The 18,898-nt window shown below is 39.9% G+C and overlaps 1 long non-coding RNA gene across 6 annotated transcripts in view; it reads right to left on the reverse strand.

Moving 5' to 3' along the window:
• LOC141376046 (uncharacterized) overlaps positions 1-18,898 on the reverse strand; it is a 129,462-nt gene that overhangs the window by 89,204 nt on the left and 21,360 nt on the right. The window lies entirely within an intron of this gene.

Here is an 18,898-nt window from a genome sequence, read left to right on the forward strand (position 1 = left end):
TGCTGGTTTGCGCTGGAACAGATTGTGTTTTAAAAGCTATCATTTATTGGGCAACCTAAAGGGATAGTTCACCCTAAAATGAAATTATTTACTCACCCTTAAGTGGTTCCAAAACATCTACGAGTCACCTGCTTCTGTTGACCACAAAGCAGATGAAGAAAACTGGAAACTGCTTGGACAATGAAACTGTCAGATTTTAGACCACAGTTATTCCTTAGTATGGTGCAGGGCGTCCTTTTGCAGCCAGTACGGCATAAGTTAACCTTGGGAAGGACAGATAAAAGTCCTGCACAGTTGCCAAAGGGATTTTGAGCCGATCTTCTTGCAGAATAGTGACCAGGGGCCTCATGTACGAAGACTTGCGTGGAAATCTTACTAAAACATTGCGTACGCACAAAGCTGTAAATGTGCGTACGCAGTAAAAAATTCAGATGTATGAAACACTGCGTACGCCGAATCCCACGCATATTCTTTTGTACATCCGAATGAACGTGAAACTGAGCGCAACATGCACGAGCACAAAACCCCTCCCTGCCTCCTCCCCCGTATGAATATGCTAATGACTATGCTAATGGAAAAACCCAACGAAAAAGCAACGGCAAAAGCAAGCAAGAAGAGAAACTTTGAACAGAATGTGAATTGGAGATGCTGCTTTTGGAGGTAGACCGGAGAAAAGCGGTGTTATTTGCAAGTTTGTTCTCTGGAATTAACAACAAAAGAAAAAAATAGAGTGAGAGAGTTTAGCTGATGCGGTTAACACAGTTGGGTCTGAACATCGCACTGAGTGCATTAACAAAAGAAATAGTGTGGTTTATATCTGTAAAATGTTGCAGTACCCTTAGCAGTCTCAGTGGCGCACCTCGTAAGACGCATGTGATCATGTATTGACACGTTCGAGCATGAACTCGGTTCGAATCCAGCGTCTGATGAACTCTTTCTTCTTTTTACCCTCGCTACATATCAGATTTTGCATACTATTTATCACGAGAAAGACACGTAGGAATCATCAATAAGTTTGTGCATCATATTTTATTTGCACATTTATTGAATGGAAATGTTTCTGATTCACGCATGCAAATTCATCTTCAGATAGTGTCTTTATAGCAATGTGCGTGCGGTAGATAGCTCAGATCACATTGGGAAAACAGGCAACCGCTGCAAATTGTGCTTTAATGTTTAGCTGGTCAACTGTATGGTATGGAAACCTTATATACCTGCTAGATGAACCCGTCTCATACAGCTGCCATTGCAAGGCTCAGACACTTTGTAGAGAGGAATTTAACACAACTGCCTCTAGGAGTCGCCAATGGAAATAAAACAGACACGCACAAAAAATGTGCGTACGCCAGCCAGAAAGCTGCCGTGAACCTGCGCACATTCCCACGTTCAGTTCATTGTTAGTAAATCCAAACGTGAGCGATTCTGAGCGTGAAACCTGGCGTACGCAAAGTTTTTGTGCGTACGCAGTGTTGATACATGAGGCCCCAGGTCTATTTGTGATGCAGGTTTCCTGACTCGCTCCTCCAAATCACCCCAAAGTGACTCAATAATGTTTACATCTGTATAGGCAAAATCTGATATGTAGCGGGGGAAAAAAAAGAGAAAGTTCATCAGACGCTGGATTCGAACCGAGTTCATGCTTGAACGTGTCAAAATATATTGTCATGCAAAAATTTTTTTTTACACCAATACATCGCACTATTTCTTTTTTAAATGCACTCAGTGCGATGTTCAGATCCAACTGTGTTGACCGCATCAGCTAAACTCTCCCACTCTATTTTTTCCTTTTGTTGTTAATTCCGGAGGACAAACTTGCAAATAACACCGCTTTTCTCCGGTCTACCTCCAAAAGCAGCACCTCCAGTTCATATTCTGTTCAAAGTTACTTTTTTTGCTTGCTTTTGCCGTTGCTTTTTCGTTTGGTTTTGCCAAAGTAGAGTCATTAGCATATTCATACAGGGGAGGAGGCAGGGAGGGGTTTTGTGCTCGTGCATGTTGCGCTCAGTTTCACGTTCATTCAGATGTACAAAGAAGATGCGTAAACCTCATGTTACTTTGTTGCATGTTTGCAGCTTTCTTTTAATAAATTTCTTGATTGTTTTTTTTTTTAAACAAACACAACGACATACAAATTGAGTCCAACGAACATTATCCTAGACCTCAAAAAATCTCCTGGCTGGCTCGCCACAATTCGACCACGATTCTCTGTTGTCAAACAGAAAAATTAAAAATACACTTATTTACCACCATCATTCATTCATTCATGCATTTTCCTTTGGCTTAGTCTCTTATTTATCGGAGGTCACCACAGCAGAATGAACCACCAACTATTTCGGCATATGTTTTATGCTATTTTGTCCAACACTATTTTGTCCAGTGTTTCAGTTTCATTGTCCAGGCCCTGTACTTTTATGATTTACTTTTTTTTTCTCCTGTAGTTGTCATTCAAATTTCACGTCAAAAGACGTCTGCACACAGAGTGATGATAAGCTCAGAAGCACGTCATCTTTAAACTCAATGTTACTTTAAACCTCATGTTACTTTGTTGCATGTTTGCAGCTTTCTTTTAATAACTTACTTGAATGTTTTTTTTTAAACAAACACAATGACATACAAATTGAGTCCAACGAACATTATCCTAGTCCTCAAAGAAATCTCCTGGTTGGCTCGCCACAATTCGACCACGATTCTCTGTTGTCTAGCAGAATAATAAAAAATACACTTATTTACCACCATCATCCATTCAATTTTCTTCGGCTTAATCCCTTATTTATCAGGGGCCACCACAGCAGAATGAACCGCCAACTATTCCGGCATATGTTTTATGCAGCAGATAACAATCCAGCTGCAAGCCAGTACTGAGAAACATACACTCTCACATTCACAAACACACACTCATGCACTACGGCCAATTATGTTCACCCAGTTCACCTATCCCGCATGTGTTTGGACTGTGGGGGAAACCAGAGCACCTGGAGGAAACCCACGCCAACACGGGGAGAACATGCAAACTCCACACAGAAACGCCAACTGGCCTAGCTGGGACTCAAACCAGCGACCTTCTTGCTGTGAGGAGACAGTGCTAACCACTGAGCCACCGTGCCACCTCTTATCAAATGTTCAGTTTTGGTTAAACTATCCCTTTAAGTAATAATTCAGCAATGGGATTACTCATGGGCTACTCCGTCATCTACTGATGCAGATCAATATTTTTGGCTGTGAGCTTCACAAAAACTACATTAAACCTCATCAGGATCTTCTCTTGCACATAATCTTTCCAACAGCTTTCTGGTTTATAAGTTCTGCTCCTCTTCATCTGTACATGTATTGATTCTCCAGCTGCCTCCGCTGGTAAAGCGTGATAATAGAGTGTGTTTCTTTGTCTGATGTTTGCTCTTCACACCACTAAACTACTAGCAGTGGCATCCAGGGATTCTGTGTGATGTTTAGTGCCACATATCACATTATTTCAGCATGACTGAATGCGCTGAAGCAGGAGACCCCTTACCACCCACAATTAAAACTCTTTTCTCTGGAAAGTGATTATAAATACAGTCTTCAGCTCATGCGAGTGCTCACCATTCAGATCACTCTTCACACAAACACAATTCAGAAAGCCTTTTTTCTAAATTTAGCCCCAAAATGCACTTCACTTTATTAAACATGTTCTTGAAATTGATAGCAAATCTTAAAAGTATATTAAAAAAAACGAGCCTGTGTTTGTGGATGTTTTGAAATTAATGATATAAAATGCTACTTAAGTGTCAACCCAGGCTCATTCTGAAAATGTACCCCTATATACATTTCTGGAGAGCGCCGAATACGTCAGAGGAGGTATGTTTTTTGCCGTTTTTATTTTCACGAATCTGCCAGAGGCCACTGTGTACGCTTTTTGAGATCTCAAATTTATCTTGTGAGTGCCATTCGCGCCTGCTGTGCTTGAGTAAATCCACTAGAGGTCGCTGTCGGCTGACTGACTGACCGATTGACTGACCCACCCTCCTCCTTCCCTAAACCCAACCAATAGTGTTTACAAAAGCACTGACCGACCAGTGCCCACCCACTTTTTAAACCCAACTGGCAGTGTTTTGAAAAGTAATCCAGATAAAGAAAAGCCCTCGCAACAGCCTGATTTTTACCATGTTTTCAGATTTTTACCACATTTTCACCCTGTTATTTACTTGTTTATTGTATTTTTTGGCTTTTTGTTTTACTAGCTTCCTGGAACCATTCTTTGCCAGACTCAAACTCCCCTCTCCTCTAACTCCCCTCCACGTCACAAGTCCACCATCGTACGCGACGAGCCACTCAACAAACTGGTAACATCGGTAAAGCCGTCCATACGAAGGTAAGTGATCAGCTGGTAAGCACAAAGAGGAATGGCGTCATACCTCTGGCTACATAATTTGTGACCTCCAGAAATGTATATAGGGCTGCGTTTTCAAAATGAGCCTGTGTTGTTATATGTACATGCACTGTGAAAAAATATCTGTTAATGAACACTTTTTTTCGCTTTACTACAGTTGCGAATTGCATTATGGGAGCTTGATCTGTCGACTTTTGATGCTCAAAATTCAACTCAACAGTTTAATAAGGTGATTTTAGTAACTTTTTAGTACTTTAGTAATTATAAAATGTATAAGAAGTGATATATAGAGAAATAAGTCTGTAAAATAATAGAAAATGCATTGGCAGCTTATTACCAGGTTTTTGTAGTATAATATACAACACCAACCAAGACCAAATATCACTATAAACTCACTATAAACTATTTAAAAAGTTATTAAAAAAAAAAAAAAGTTATAAGAGGAAAGATCCAGGTCCCATAATGCAATTTAAAATCATAAATAAATGAGTAAAACATGAATACGGCATGATACAGGAACAAAAAAATAGGGGAACAAAATACGGGAAAATACTGCTAATTTACGATATATATATATATATATATATATATATATATATATATATATATATATATATATATATATATATATATATATATACATACATACATACATATATATATTTATATATATATATATATATATATATATATATATATATACATATATATATATATTTATATATATATATACATACATACACACACACATATATATATATAATTTTTTTTTTGTAATAATTTCAAATGACACTTTTAGACATTTTAATATCATATATTGATGTGTTAACTTATTTTAAGTCACAATTCATGCTGTTAACTACTGGCGTATTACCTGCCTATTATTAAGTTATTAACTGTTTATAAGCAGCTATAAAGTATGATCCCTACTCCTACACGATAAACCCAACTACTAAAAAACACTGGTATCGAGCCTGGCCCCGCAAATAGACCTGAATTATTATTTACCCATCTGCAGCCTACAGTGAGTGATCAGCCATTCCCTTTTCCCAAGATTCAATGATAATCCTAATTCTCAAATAACGATCCTGGCTGGCTCGCCAAAATTGCTTGTGACCTTAGCAGAATAATAAAAACACACTTATTTGACATCATCCGGCTAATGTTTTACGCAGCAGATGCCCTTCCAGCCACAACCCAGTACTGGGAAACACCCATACACTCTCGCATTCACACACACACTCATACACTATGAACAATTCACCTACAGCGCATGTGTTTGGACTGCAGGAGAAGCACAGAAATGTCAACTGACCCCGCCAGACTTGAACCAGCAACCTTTTTGCTGTGAGGCGACAGTGCTAACCACTGAGCCACCGTGCCACCATCATATGTTTTCTCATCCTAAATCCTAAAAATCCCAGCCATTACACAATCTGTCAGCTCTTGCCAAGCAGACCTTTCTGTAACTGCAGACGAGACTTTTATCAAACGAAACTCAACCCTCAATCAAATGTGACGGATGATATCTAACACAGTTAGCACAGTTAGTGGACCCAAGGTTGAAGAAAGCCGCAGCCTACCAGCGCCAGATTTAGCTCCCTGTTGAGCTCTTAAACTTTATCACTCCTGGTATTTGTCCTCAATGGCAAATTAACAGCCTTCGCCCTACGCTTGGGTTTCCTTTCAGGAGACAGAGCTTAAATTCCTCCTAACTACCCTGGATTTACAACTCTTCTGCTGTTCGCGGGACAGAATGAATGCCGGGACTAAAGCGGAGGAGATAAAAATTTATGGTATCTTGCAATTTAATGGTTGAAAAGATGCAATTTGAAAGATCATAAATTGTGAAGGAGTGCACGCTCCATTGAGCTTGATTCAGTGCTTGCTGTTAGAAGTTGATTTGCGAGTGTCTGCAGAGTGTGATTAACGAGCCGATGAGCCCGAGCGCCGCTAACCACGTTACCGCTAATGCTGCTCATTAGAATAAATAAAATAAATTGACTGCAGCTCTATGAAAACTCTGTAATGGTTAAAAATCTAAAGAACACGTAGCTCCCTCCGTCACGTCAAATAAGTGTCTAAGAGGGGACCTTTAAGAGCCCGAGTGGGCAAAACTACCGCCGGGGAGGAGAAACGATTGTTTTGTTGACTGGTAATCGCATGTCATGTGCATTTTTTGGGGGGGCTCTGAAAGCCATTTGAGGAGAAGGGAGTTATAATGCATAAAATTGCATTTCAAGCTGATAATCGTTTGGTGGAAGGAGTCGGTGTGGCAGATTACGCTGGATGCTGGTGGGTTTTTGCTGCTCGTGGCCCCGGGTGCCGGTAATAGTGCTTTAGTCCGCTCTGCTGTCAGTCATTTGTGCAGGGAAAGGCCCCTGGACGCCTACAGATGGGATTGTTCAGGCTGATGGAGTCACCGCTCCTGCTGAACACCGCGCTCTCACGCAAACATGGAAATCATTAGAGCAGAGCTGGAAATAGACTGATTTAGCTTGAGCATTTTTTTTTTTTCAGTGATGGAGCGGGAGAAAGGTGTCTGTGCACTGAGAGCTCTCTCTTTGTCTTTACCACTTTGTCAGATTCGCTTTGTAGAAAACATTATTTAATTTAGTTTAATTAGGTTAAAGTTAGATTATTCGCCACCCTTTGATTTTTTTTTTGTTTAACAGAGCAAGGAAATGTTCACAGTATGTCTGATAATGTTTTTTCTTCTGGAGAAAGTCTGATTTGTTTTATTTCGGCTAGAATAAAAGCAGTTTTAAATTTTTTAAACACCATTTTAAGGACAAAATTATTAGACCAAAGGTAAAATAAATAAGTATTAGAGATTAATCAGTTATTAGAGATGAGTAATTAAAACTATTGTTTTTAGAAATGTGTTAAAAAAAATCTGCTCTCCGTTAAACAAAACTTGGGGAAAAAAAATATACAAGGGGGCTAATAATTCGGGGGGCTAATAATTCTGCCTACAACTGTATATATGTGTATGAATTTAATCATTTATCAAAACAGAGTTTATATTGCTCACATATGATTTTTCATATATTAAATAAGAACAAGTCAGAAGAAGTTTGTCGTTTCATATGTGCAAAAATATATGTTTTACACTGAATTATTATTTCACTCATAATGTATGGTTTTATTTTCAGGTTTTTGATTTATATCCAGTAATATCCAGTGAGCGGCAGCTCTGTTGGCGCAAATTCCTTGTTGATGCCAGAGGTCAGAGGAGAATGGCCAGACTGGTTTCAGCTGATACTAGTAAGGTGTACCTAATAAATTGGCCGGTGACTGTTTATATATATATATATATATATATATATATATATATATATATATATATATATATATATATATATATATATATATATATATATAATCAAGAACGGAAATAATACCTTATCTCCCTCTCCAGCTTTAATAAATTCTTTTGTGTTCTTATGATTGATTTCTATGTTGAATTTTCAAACACATTATTCAAATCGATAAGCAATAAGTCGTTTATGCTTTACACTTGAAAATGACTTTTTGATTTTTCTTCATTGGCCAGTTCTATGGCAGCGAGGTCAAAGGTCGCGTAGAACCTAATGGCTCATATTTCCCTAATCATTATAAAGGATGAAGGCGTGCTCTGCAATGCTTTTCACTGAAAGCGCATTTCACACTTATAGGACTGGAGACGTGAATTATTGTTCTGATTTGCATATTTTTCTCAGTTAAGAAACGACATGTTGTTTAAAACCTTTTAAAATGTCATAAAATCAATAATATGCAGCGTCTCGTAGCACAAATGTGGGAGAACGAGGCGGTATTATACAAAGACCGTGATGTAAATTTCTTAGTGTGTTGCAGTTTGCTTTTATTGTAATCAACCTTTTGGACTTACTGCAAAAAATACTTTGATACTATACATTTTTTTCTATCAAAAAGATTTATTTGTAAACTGTAAAGGAGTATAAAAGCAGATAAACTAATCCAACAATTAAGGAAAAGCATTTACAAACAACGTACAATATGCTGGAAAATCCTGACATGTTAGCAATATAGCCTATGTTAAATTTAAGGTGGTTGCTGTATGCGAGAATTGTGCTAGCAATTCCACTTTAAAACAATTTAAACACATTGTTGGCATGTTTGCACATGTTGTTAACCTGTTTTAAGCATACTTTGACACATTGCTTACATGCTTAATCATAATGTTAAGATTTTAAGACATCACCAACACAATTTTGCATATTGCTGGCATGTTTAACACTTTCTTAACATCTCCCTGCTGAAAAATCCAGCTTAAACCAGCCTAGGCTGGTTGGCTGGTTTTAGCTGGTCGACCAGGCTGATTTTAGAGGGGTTTTGGCCATTTCCAGGCTGGTTTCCAGCCATTTCCAGCCTGGTCTTAGCTGGTCAGGCTGGACAATGACCAGCCAAATCCAGCTAAAACCAGCTTGACCAGCCTGGTTTAAGCTGGATAAAGCTGGTTTTGGCTGGACTCCCAGCTTGGCTAGGCTGGTCAAGCTGGTTTTAGCTGGTCATCTCCCAGCCTGACCAGCTAAGACCAGCCTGGAAGTGGCCAAAACCCATCTAAAACCAGCCTGGTCAACCAGCTAAAACCAGCCAACCAGCCTAGGCTGGTTTAAGCTGGATTTTTCAGCAGGGTGAGTGTGTTACTAACATCTTTAAAGCTTTACTAGCCCGTTTTAACTAATTGCTAACTACATGTTGATAGCATCTTAGCTGGTGATTGATTTATGGTGGTTGTTATACGCTTTTCTATAGTCCTGTCTGAATATAAATTAATCTAAAGGAGCTTCAGAGCTCATGCTAACCCTGCTGAAAAATCCAGCTTAAACCAGCCTAGTCTGGTTGGCTGGTTTTAGCTGGTTGACCAGCCTGGTTTTAGAGGTGTTTTGGTCATTTCCAGGCTGGTTTCCAGCCATTTCCAGCCTGGTCTTAGCTGGTCAGGGTGGAAAATGACCAGCTAAATCCAGCTAAAACCAGCTTGACAAGCCTGGTTTAAGCTGGACATAGCTGGTATTGGCTGGACGTCCAGTCTGGCTAGGCTGGTCAAGCTGGTCATCTCCCAGCCTGACCAGCTAAGACCAGGCTGGAAATGGCCAAAACCCCTCTAAAACCAGCCAACCAGCCTAGGCTGGTTTAAGCTGGGTTTTTAAGTAGGGAAATGTTAATGCGCAGGCTGTTTTTCATAAATATTTCAGAAATGTTTTGTAATGGAGTGTGTTGGCAACTGGCAGGCTGTGTGTGTGTATGACAGGCTCCCTGAGGTGCTGCTCCTCCTGCTATTGCCTTCTTACCCCTCCTCTAAAACAACTGCCGCGGTTAAACCACAGCGTTTACGGCAAATTCCATGAGAGGATTTCAGGATGCCCTGAAGTAATTAAAGAGGAATTCATTTCCAATTTATGTTTTGTTCCCATTGAGGAGTTCCCATGATATTTCCTTTCAGAGCGGAGAACAATGTGCTCAATGACTCGATTATGTTTGTTTGTATTTATTATGTTCGGAGCGCTGTAAATAAGCCATGTTCATCTGCTGCCAGCCTAAAACTTCATATCTGAGGCCTGCCAAATGCCAGGGTCACGCAGCCGCTGACACACACACACACACACACTCGGTGTTTTTTACATTCCGCTAAATTCTGTGGCGTTCGCAGCACATGCTGAAACAATGGCTCGTGAAAACGAAGGAACAGAGTTTTTCCGAGCTCATTCACACACGTTTGTTTGTCGGTTATCAGAGGAGAGCGCATGTGTGTGTGTGTGTGTATGTGTAAATGGCGATGGTGCAGTGCATCTGAATGGTGTTTTGTTTTACACAACAATCCAAACCCAAAAGGAGCATGTCACAATGTAATCATTTATTTCATTGATTTATTTCGCTTCTTTTTGGGAGGCCAGGCGGCACAATGTGCTCTGTGCTGCTGGTTTCGTACAATTCACAACTGTCAGTCAGGTTAATGTTTAACTCAGCTGGTTATGCAGGGACTGAACCAAGCTGATAAAATACGCACACGTCTAACTCTAAAATCTATATCACACTTTCATCAATACGTCACTCAGGTTACAATCATGCTGCAAAACCAATGTATTCTAGTGTATGCGGAGTACAATACTCGATAAAAGTCTTGTGGTCGATCCCAGTTTTAAGATCAACAAATAATAACTTGACTTGTTGATCATTTGGGAAAGTGGCAGAAGGTCGATTTGTTTGATGAATCTTCTGTTGATCTGCATCCCAATCATCACAAATACTGCAGAAGACCTACTGGAACCCACATGGACTCAAAAGTCTCACAGAAATCAGTCAAGTTTGGTTAAGGATAAATCATGGTTTGGGGTTACATTCAGTATGGGGGCGTGCGAGAGATCTGCAACATCACCAGCCTGAGCTATCAAGACATTTGTGCTGCCCATTACATTACAAACCACAGGAGAGGGCAAATTCTCCAGCAGGATAGCGCTCCTTCTCATACTTCAGCCTCCACATTAAAGCTCCTGAAAGCAAAGAAGGTCAAGCTGCTCCAGGATTGGCCAGCCCAGTCACCAGATATGAACGTTATTGAGCATGTCTAGGGTAAGATGAAGGAGGAGGCGCTGAAGATGAATCCAAGGGATCTTGATGAGCTCTGGGAGTCCTGCAGGAACGCTTTCTTTGCCATTCCAGATGACTTTATTAATCAGTGATTTGAGTAGAGATGTATGGATGCAGTCTTTCAAGCTCAAGGCAGTCATGATCATGATCATATTTTATTTTGGTCAAATAAGCGTAATCTAGAGGCCTTTGCCTTTCATGGAAGACACTTCTGATGCTAAATGATCAACTAGAAGTCAAGTTATTAGGTTACACTTTACAATAAGGTTAATTAGTTAATTAATGCATTTACTAACATGAACAAACACTGAACAATACATTCACTACAGTATATATTCATGTTAATAAACATTAGTTAATGAAAATACAGTTGTTCATTGTTAGTTCAATTCAATTCAGCTTTATTTGTATAGCGCTTTAACAATGTAGATTGTGTCAAAGCAGCTTCACATAAATGGTCATAGTAACTGGAACAGTGTGGTTCAGGTTTTAGTGTTTAAGTTCAGTTCAGTTCAGTTTAGCTCAGTTCAGTGTGATTTAATCATTACTGAGAGTTCAAACACTGAAGAGCCAATTCATTGATGCGTAGCTCTACCAATTCTGAACCATGTGAGGCAGGGTCGACAGCGGAGAGGGAAAAAAAACTTCACCTGATGTGACCCTAGTTCATGTTAACTCATGGTGCATTAACTAATGTTAACAAGCAGGACTTGGATGTTAATAATGCATTAGTAAATGTTCAATTATGATTAATAAATGCTGTACATGTGTTGTTGATGATTAGTTCATGTTAGCAAATGCATTAACTAATGAACCTTATTGTTAAGTGTTACCAGTTATTATTTGTTGTTCCTAAAATTTAGGAATAGGCGACAAGACTTTAGTCAGGTATTGTGCATTACTTGCTATAAACAAAACATTTAAGGCTCTGCTTGGCATAGTGTCTAAAGCAAATGGCACAAGCTGCACTTACGAGTGTGTCTGAATCCACTTTTATTATTGGTAAAAACACATCACCTGGCGAATGGCCTAAATGGGTTTTCCTTATTCTCTAAATGAGTTATGGGTGTGTTTTGGGCATTAAACTAATTAAAGTCTCTTCTCCCATTCCCTTTATAAGATAGTCGCGCAAGTGCCATGGTGCATTTGCTATTTACATGACATAGTTATTTATTCAGACAATAATAAAATTCACTCTTACCTATGGTCTGAAGCTTTGGGTCGTGACCGAAATGGCAAGATCTTGCATTCAAGCCAAAATGAGTTTCCTTTGCAAGGTGGCAGGGCGCACCCTTACAGATGTGATGAGCTCAGTCACTCAGGAGAAGCTCGGAGTAGAGCTGCTGCTCCTCCACATCAAGAGAAGTCAGCTGAGGTGGCTCGGGCATCTGTTTGCCTACCTAGAGATACAAAGCAGGATGGATCCATGCTTTCAAATTCTGACCCGACCATCCAAATGTCACAGCAGAAATGGAGACTCATCAGAGCAGGCAACGTTTCTCCAATCTTCTATTGTCCAGTTTTGGTGAGTCTGTGTGAATTGTAGCCTCAGTTTCCTGTTCTTAGCTGACAGGAGCGGCACCCGGTGTGGTCTTCTGCTGCTGTAGCCCATCCGCCTCAAGGTTGGCCTTGTTGTGTGTTCAGAGAAGCTCTTCTGCAGAACTCGGTTGTAACGAGTGCTTATTGAGTTACTGTTGAATTTCTATCAGCTGGAACCAGTCTGGCCATTCTCCTCAGACCTCCGGCATCAACAAGGCATTTGCACCCACAGAACTGTCGCTCACTAGATATTTGCTCTTTTTTCAGACCATTCTCTGTAAACCCTAGAGATGGTTGTGAAAATCCCAGTAGATCAGCAGTTTCTGAAATACTCACACCAGCTCATCTGGCACCAACAACCATGCCACGTTCAAAGTCACTTAAATCCCCTTTCTACCCCATTCTGATGCTTGGTTTGAACTGCAGCAGATCAACTCGACCATGTCTACATGCCTAAATGCATTGAGTTGCTGCCATGTGATTAGCTGATTGGAAATTTGTGTGAACAAGCAGTTGGACAAGTGTACCTAATAAAGTGGCCGGTGAGTGTATGACGCCATTCAAAAAGTGCATTAACAGCCCTTGATGAAACATCATTAGGACAAAAGTGAAGCTTTCATATCCTCGCAAATCGTTCCTCACGTGCAAATATTCCACCTTTTAGTACCAATACTTTTACTTGCTTTTCATTTCATCATGTTTGAACGCTGTGTGCAGAAGAGCTTCTGTACATTCTTTGGTCAGTTTCACAGATGTAAAGCAACCTGACATGGAGGGGAAAAAGAAAACACACCCCTTTCTGTGGGGGACTGTGAACAGTCGTCCACTACGGCGCATTTATATGAGATAAAACAACGGATTCTCACATCTCAAAGGCTATTGTTGTATATGAATCCCCACCAGCATCAAAAGGATGGCGCTATAATTGGGTAGCTATTGTGTGGTCCGAACCCAGTATTATACGATCAGGTTATGTCGCAAGCTTTTGATTTCAAATGATTAGCGCCACAACTCGGATCATATAGGTGCTTTTAAAGGGGGGCTATTATTTAAAATTCACTTTGCATGGTGTTTGAATACTAATGCACATACACAGCATGCGAACAAACTTTAATGCCAGTCTTTGCTGGTAAAAATACACCCACTTGTTTTTATATATAAATAATCAGCGTAAATCAGAAGCAGATTTCTTGATTTGCTCCAACTGTGACGCCACAAGCCCCGCCCACGCCTGCTGACCAACTGTCCTATTAGAGCGCAGATCAGTCACAATCAGTTTTCGGCTTGTCTTTTGTTGTTTGATTCAGATGAACAGCACAGATAGCAGTACTTTATATTAAGCTGGTGTCATTTTAATAGATGGATGAAGTCAGAATTATTAGCCCCCCTTTGAATTCTTATTTTCCATTTTTTAATATTTCCCAAATGATGTTTAACAGAGCAAGGAAATTTTCACAGTATGTCTGATTATATTTTTTCTTCTGGAGAAAGTCTGATTTGTTTTATTTCGACTATTATTTCAAATTTTCTAACTCGAGTGATTTGCACTCCATGCGTTAAGCGTGTCAAACGCACAAAATGCTCAACTCCTGTTACAAAGGACTGAATATCAATAAAGAATTTTGCACAGAATATAAATTCAGATATTGCAGGAAAAGACATTGTGATGTTTTAAAGAATAGAGATTCAGCTACTCTTTAATGTTCTTATATTTATGAAAAACGTTTGAAGTTCTAAAGCAGCTGTGTCCTTGAAAAAGACGTGGTAGTGCCATTAGAAACTGAATTGGAAATGACCTTATTTTAATATAGTCAGTCGTAAACTGACGTGGGCCGGTTTAAGGCTTGAAACTCCAGGGCTGAAAAGGAGTCCCACTCCGGCCCTGACCCAAACTGAATTTACATAATTATTTTTTTAAGACATAGCTATGCATTTACTCGTAGAAATGAAACAAACTTTGTCATGGAACAGCAGGTACTACACCATTTCCTACTGAATTGTGCAACTCAAAAAAAGTCATGTTTAGGCTTACAACTATCAAACATTTTCAAAATGTTTTACAAAAATTAGTAATAATAACCATGCACAAAAAGCGCAGTCATTATTTGACAATAATAATAAAAAACTTATGGTCACACTTTATTTTAAGGTACAGTTTTTCCTATTAACAAACCATTAACTATGACTTTTAGCTCAATAAACTTCTAATTTTCTTCTTTTTATAGTTATTAGAGTAGTAGTTGTATATTGTGGTTGCTTAGGGATGTTGAATAAGTGTGTGGATGTCGTGCAAAGAGTGGTGGGGGGGGGATGGTTGTTGCGAAGGTCGCCAACTACTCTAGAATGTTTTACACAGTGGATGCCCTTCCAGCTGCAACCCAGTACTGGGAAACACCCGTACATTCTCACATTCACACACACACACACTCATACACTACGTCCAATTTTCATTCATTCATTAATTTTCTTTTCGGCTGAGTCCCCTTATTAATCTGGGATCGCCACAGCGGAATGAACCGCCAACTTATCCAGCATATGTTTTTACGCAGCGGATGCCCTTCCAGCTGCAATCCATCCTTCACACACATACCCTATGAAAAATTTAGCCAACTCAATTCACCTGTACCACAAGTCTTTGGACTTGTGGGGGATACCGGAGCACCTGCAAACAAAGGGAGAACATGCAAACTCAGAAATACCAACTGACCCAGCCGAGGCTCAAACCAGAAACCTTTTTGCTGTGAGGCGAACGTGCTACCCACCTTGCAGCCTAAGGCCAATTTAGCTCATCAATTCACCAATAGCGCATGTGAACTTGTGGGGGAAACCGGAGCACCTGGAGGAAACCCACGCCAACACAGGGAGAACATGCAAACTCCACACAGAAATGCAAACTGGCTCAGCCGGGACTCGAACCAGCGACCTTCTTGCTGTGAGGCGACAGTGCTAACCACAGATCAACGTACTGTATTTAAATCTATTTTATCAAGCAATTATTGCTGCATCTTCCCTCGGGTTAACCTGTGCCGGGTTTGTTTGAACAGGTAATTGAGTGCGCTTTCTCGGCCGAGAGAAACACAGAATCGTCTGAGAGCGCAGGTAAAGCCGGGGCGGCGGGTGGAGAGGGGCTTCAGTTTTAATCGCACCTCCTCGCTCCAAACTTTACCCCACACTCTCCTCATCACGCTGAAGTGGCGGTGAGGGGGGGTGCGAGCGCAGGTCAGCCGTGCTGTGAATAGACCTCATCAGCGAGGCCAGAGATCAAATCCTCACATTACTCGGAGCACAGTCACCTCTACGACCCCGCCAATATCGCACGCCTAACGCAATTATTTGCAATCAGCAAATGTGCGATTCATTATAAAAGATTTCTTACCCCGATATAATTTGCTATTGTTCGGCGGGGGAAAAAGCCACACAAAGGGCCTTTTTAAGTGTTATTGTAGAGAGCGGAGCCCTTTGTTTAAGACACTTTCATATTGCGGCAGTTAAAGTCTGATTAAAGTCTGAAACGGAGAGATGAAAATGAGCCCGTGTAATGTAGCGAGTCTTGCTGGGAAGGAAATGGCTGGTGTTCTCGTACACACACACACACATGCACAGTCTCTCTATTGAACTTGATTTGTAAATAGACTTTTGGGCCGAAAAATCCTACAATTTCAGTGTCACTTTTCCCCCACCGCTATATTTTTCTCCTGATTGTAGGCGAGAGAACTGCTGGGATATAATCAGACGCCGTGTTTACCGGAAAGTTTGTCTTCTCTAAACTGCGACTTGGGATTATATTTAAGAGCGTAAATATCAAAATCTCCCCGACTGTTGTTTCCAAACCTGTAATATTACGTTTTCTTTTCTCAAGAGAAGCCTTTTATTTAAGTGTTCCCTTAAAACGTTCCTTGATATTTGTCTGTATGCTGGAGTCACACGCGGTTTGTCCTTAGCATTTGCTTTGGCATTTGAAATCAGTCCAAAGTAACAAACGGTTCAAAGCGACACAAACTTCCTGCGCAAATTGAATGATTCGCGTCCGTCATGAGGACAGATTAATGGTGGATTTGATGCTGTACGATTAGCAGAGGTTATTGTTGTGCGTTTAAGTTTGAAATTCCGCCGCTTTAGTTTTGCTCATTAACGAGGAACAAATATCTTTCTCATTTGCATATTTCTCAACCTCTATCCATAGGGTTTGTTTTTCTCTCTCTCTCTCTCTTGGAACCTGCACAGACTATCTCCTGCATATCTCTGCCTTCCAGACTGTAATGCAATTATGCGCACTTTTCAAGAAAGCGCTTAATGCGAAGCAATTAAGACTGTTTAAAAAAAGAAAACGTGTTCGTTTTGAGTTCTGAGGGAACTGCTATTTCACAGCCTCATCATATATGGTTAGCATATGATGGCAAATTAATGCTCTGCTGTTTTTACTGCTTGTAACTTTTGATTTGTTGCAACTGGGGCTCACCGGGGAAAAATCTACATTTCTGCAAAGCATACAAGACCTACAGTAGTAATTAGAAATACCCGGTTGATGCGGTTGATGAGGAACCTTAAACATCCACTTTCCATGTTATTTTTAAATGTGAAAAAGCCTTTACCTACTGTTTATTTCTGCTACGATTCTCACAACAATCCTGCTTTTTTTCCTCTAGCATTTAATGTTTTGTTCAACTCTGCACTTGCTAAGTACGGAACCCCAGAAGGGACGTAGTGGAGGAGAAAAAAATTGGCTGGGTGAAAAAAAAAAACAATGGGTGAAAGAAAAAAATGGGTGATAGGAAAATATATATTTCTAAGTTTTTGCTTTCTCTCGCAAAGTTTTGCGTTCCCTCGCAAAAATGCTTTGCGTTCCCTCGCGAAGTTTTGCGTTATCTCGCAAAACTGTTTCTTCACAAACACTTTCTGTTCACTTCACTCACGTAAACCCTCCTGTTTTTGCCGAAATTCTCCCGTATTTTAACATTTTATCCCACTTTCTTTACATTAATACTTTAACCTCTGAACCAGTGAATGCATGTATAAGCGCTGACTGACAGACGCGCTCCATACAATATACTGATCCCAGATCAGCGTCTGTACGCGGCATTGGTAAAATACGGCAAAAACGGGAGGGTTTACGTGAGTGAAGTGAACAGGAAGTGTTTGTGGAGAAACAGTTTTGCGAGGGAACGCAAAACATCTTAGCGAGAGAACGCAAAAACTTATATTTTCCTCCCACCCATTTTTTTTTCTTTCACCCATTTTTTTTTTTACCCAGCCAATTTTTTTCTCCTCCACTACATCCCTTCTGGGGTTCCGTAGCTAAGCGCCCCTATTTTAGAGCATTTTCTGACAAACGACATGCCCAAATAAAATTGTATGTACAGTTAGTCAGAAGTATTCGCCCCCTTTGATTTTTTTTTTTTTCTTTTCTTTTTTTTTTTAATATTTCCCAAATTATGTTTAACAGAGCACGGAAATTTTCACAGTACGTCTGATAATATTTTTTCTTCTAGAGTGAGTCTTATTTGTTTTATTTTGGCTAGAATAAAAGCAGTTTTTAATTTTTTAAAAGCCCTTTTGAGGTTAAAATTAAAGCCCTTTTAAGCTACTATTTTTTCCGATTGTCTACAGAACAAACCAGCATTATAACTTACCCAATTACCCTAACCTGCACTCTCAGAAATAAAGGTACAGGAGCTGTCAATGGTGCAGTACCTTTTCAAAAGATACATATTTGTAGCTAAAGAGTCCCACAGTGGTACCTAAAAGGTGCGTATTAGTGACCAAATGTTTCTAAAAAAGTAACTTTGAGGTACCGTTATGGACCCTTCAGGTACAAATATGTACCTTTTGAAAAGGTACTTCCCCAGTGACAGCTCCTGTACCTTTATTTCTAAGAGTGTGTCTTGTTAACCTAATTAACCTAGTTAAGCCTTTAATGTCACTTTAAGCTTTATACAAGTGTCTTGAAAAATATGCAGTATTTGTGACGATTGGGATGCAGTTCAACAGATGATTCATCAGAAAAATCGACCTTCTGACACTTGATCAACTATGTTTTTATTTGTCGCTCCTACAACTGGGATCAACAACAAAACTTTTGTCAGGTAGTGTACTTTCTTGAAGACCAAAATATCTGAGCAATATTAGGAAAAGCATTTGAGACAAACCTGAAACAAACAGTAGAGCCTGATGCTAACAATCCGAATGTTGATCTGCAGAGGACATGCATGAAAAGTTAAGTAAAAAGGTAAATTGCACGTACAAATAAATCTGCCAATTCATTGTCTAAGAACTCTAAAATGGCCTTAGCACCCTTACCGTGCCTGATCTCGTCTGATTTCAGAAGCTAAGCGTGGTTAGGCCTTGTTAATACTTGGATGGAAGACAGTGTGGGAATACCAG

Source organism: Danio rerio, chromosome 9 (assembly GCF_049306965.1).
Source record: "Danio rerio strain Tuebingen ecotype United States chromosome 9, GRCz12tu, whole genome shotgun sequence".
Taxonomy (NCBI): domain Eukaryota; kingdom Metazoa; phylum Chordata; class Actinopteri; order Cypriniformes; family Danionidae; genus Danio; species Danio rerio.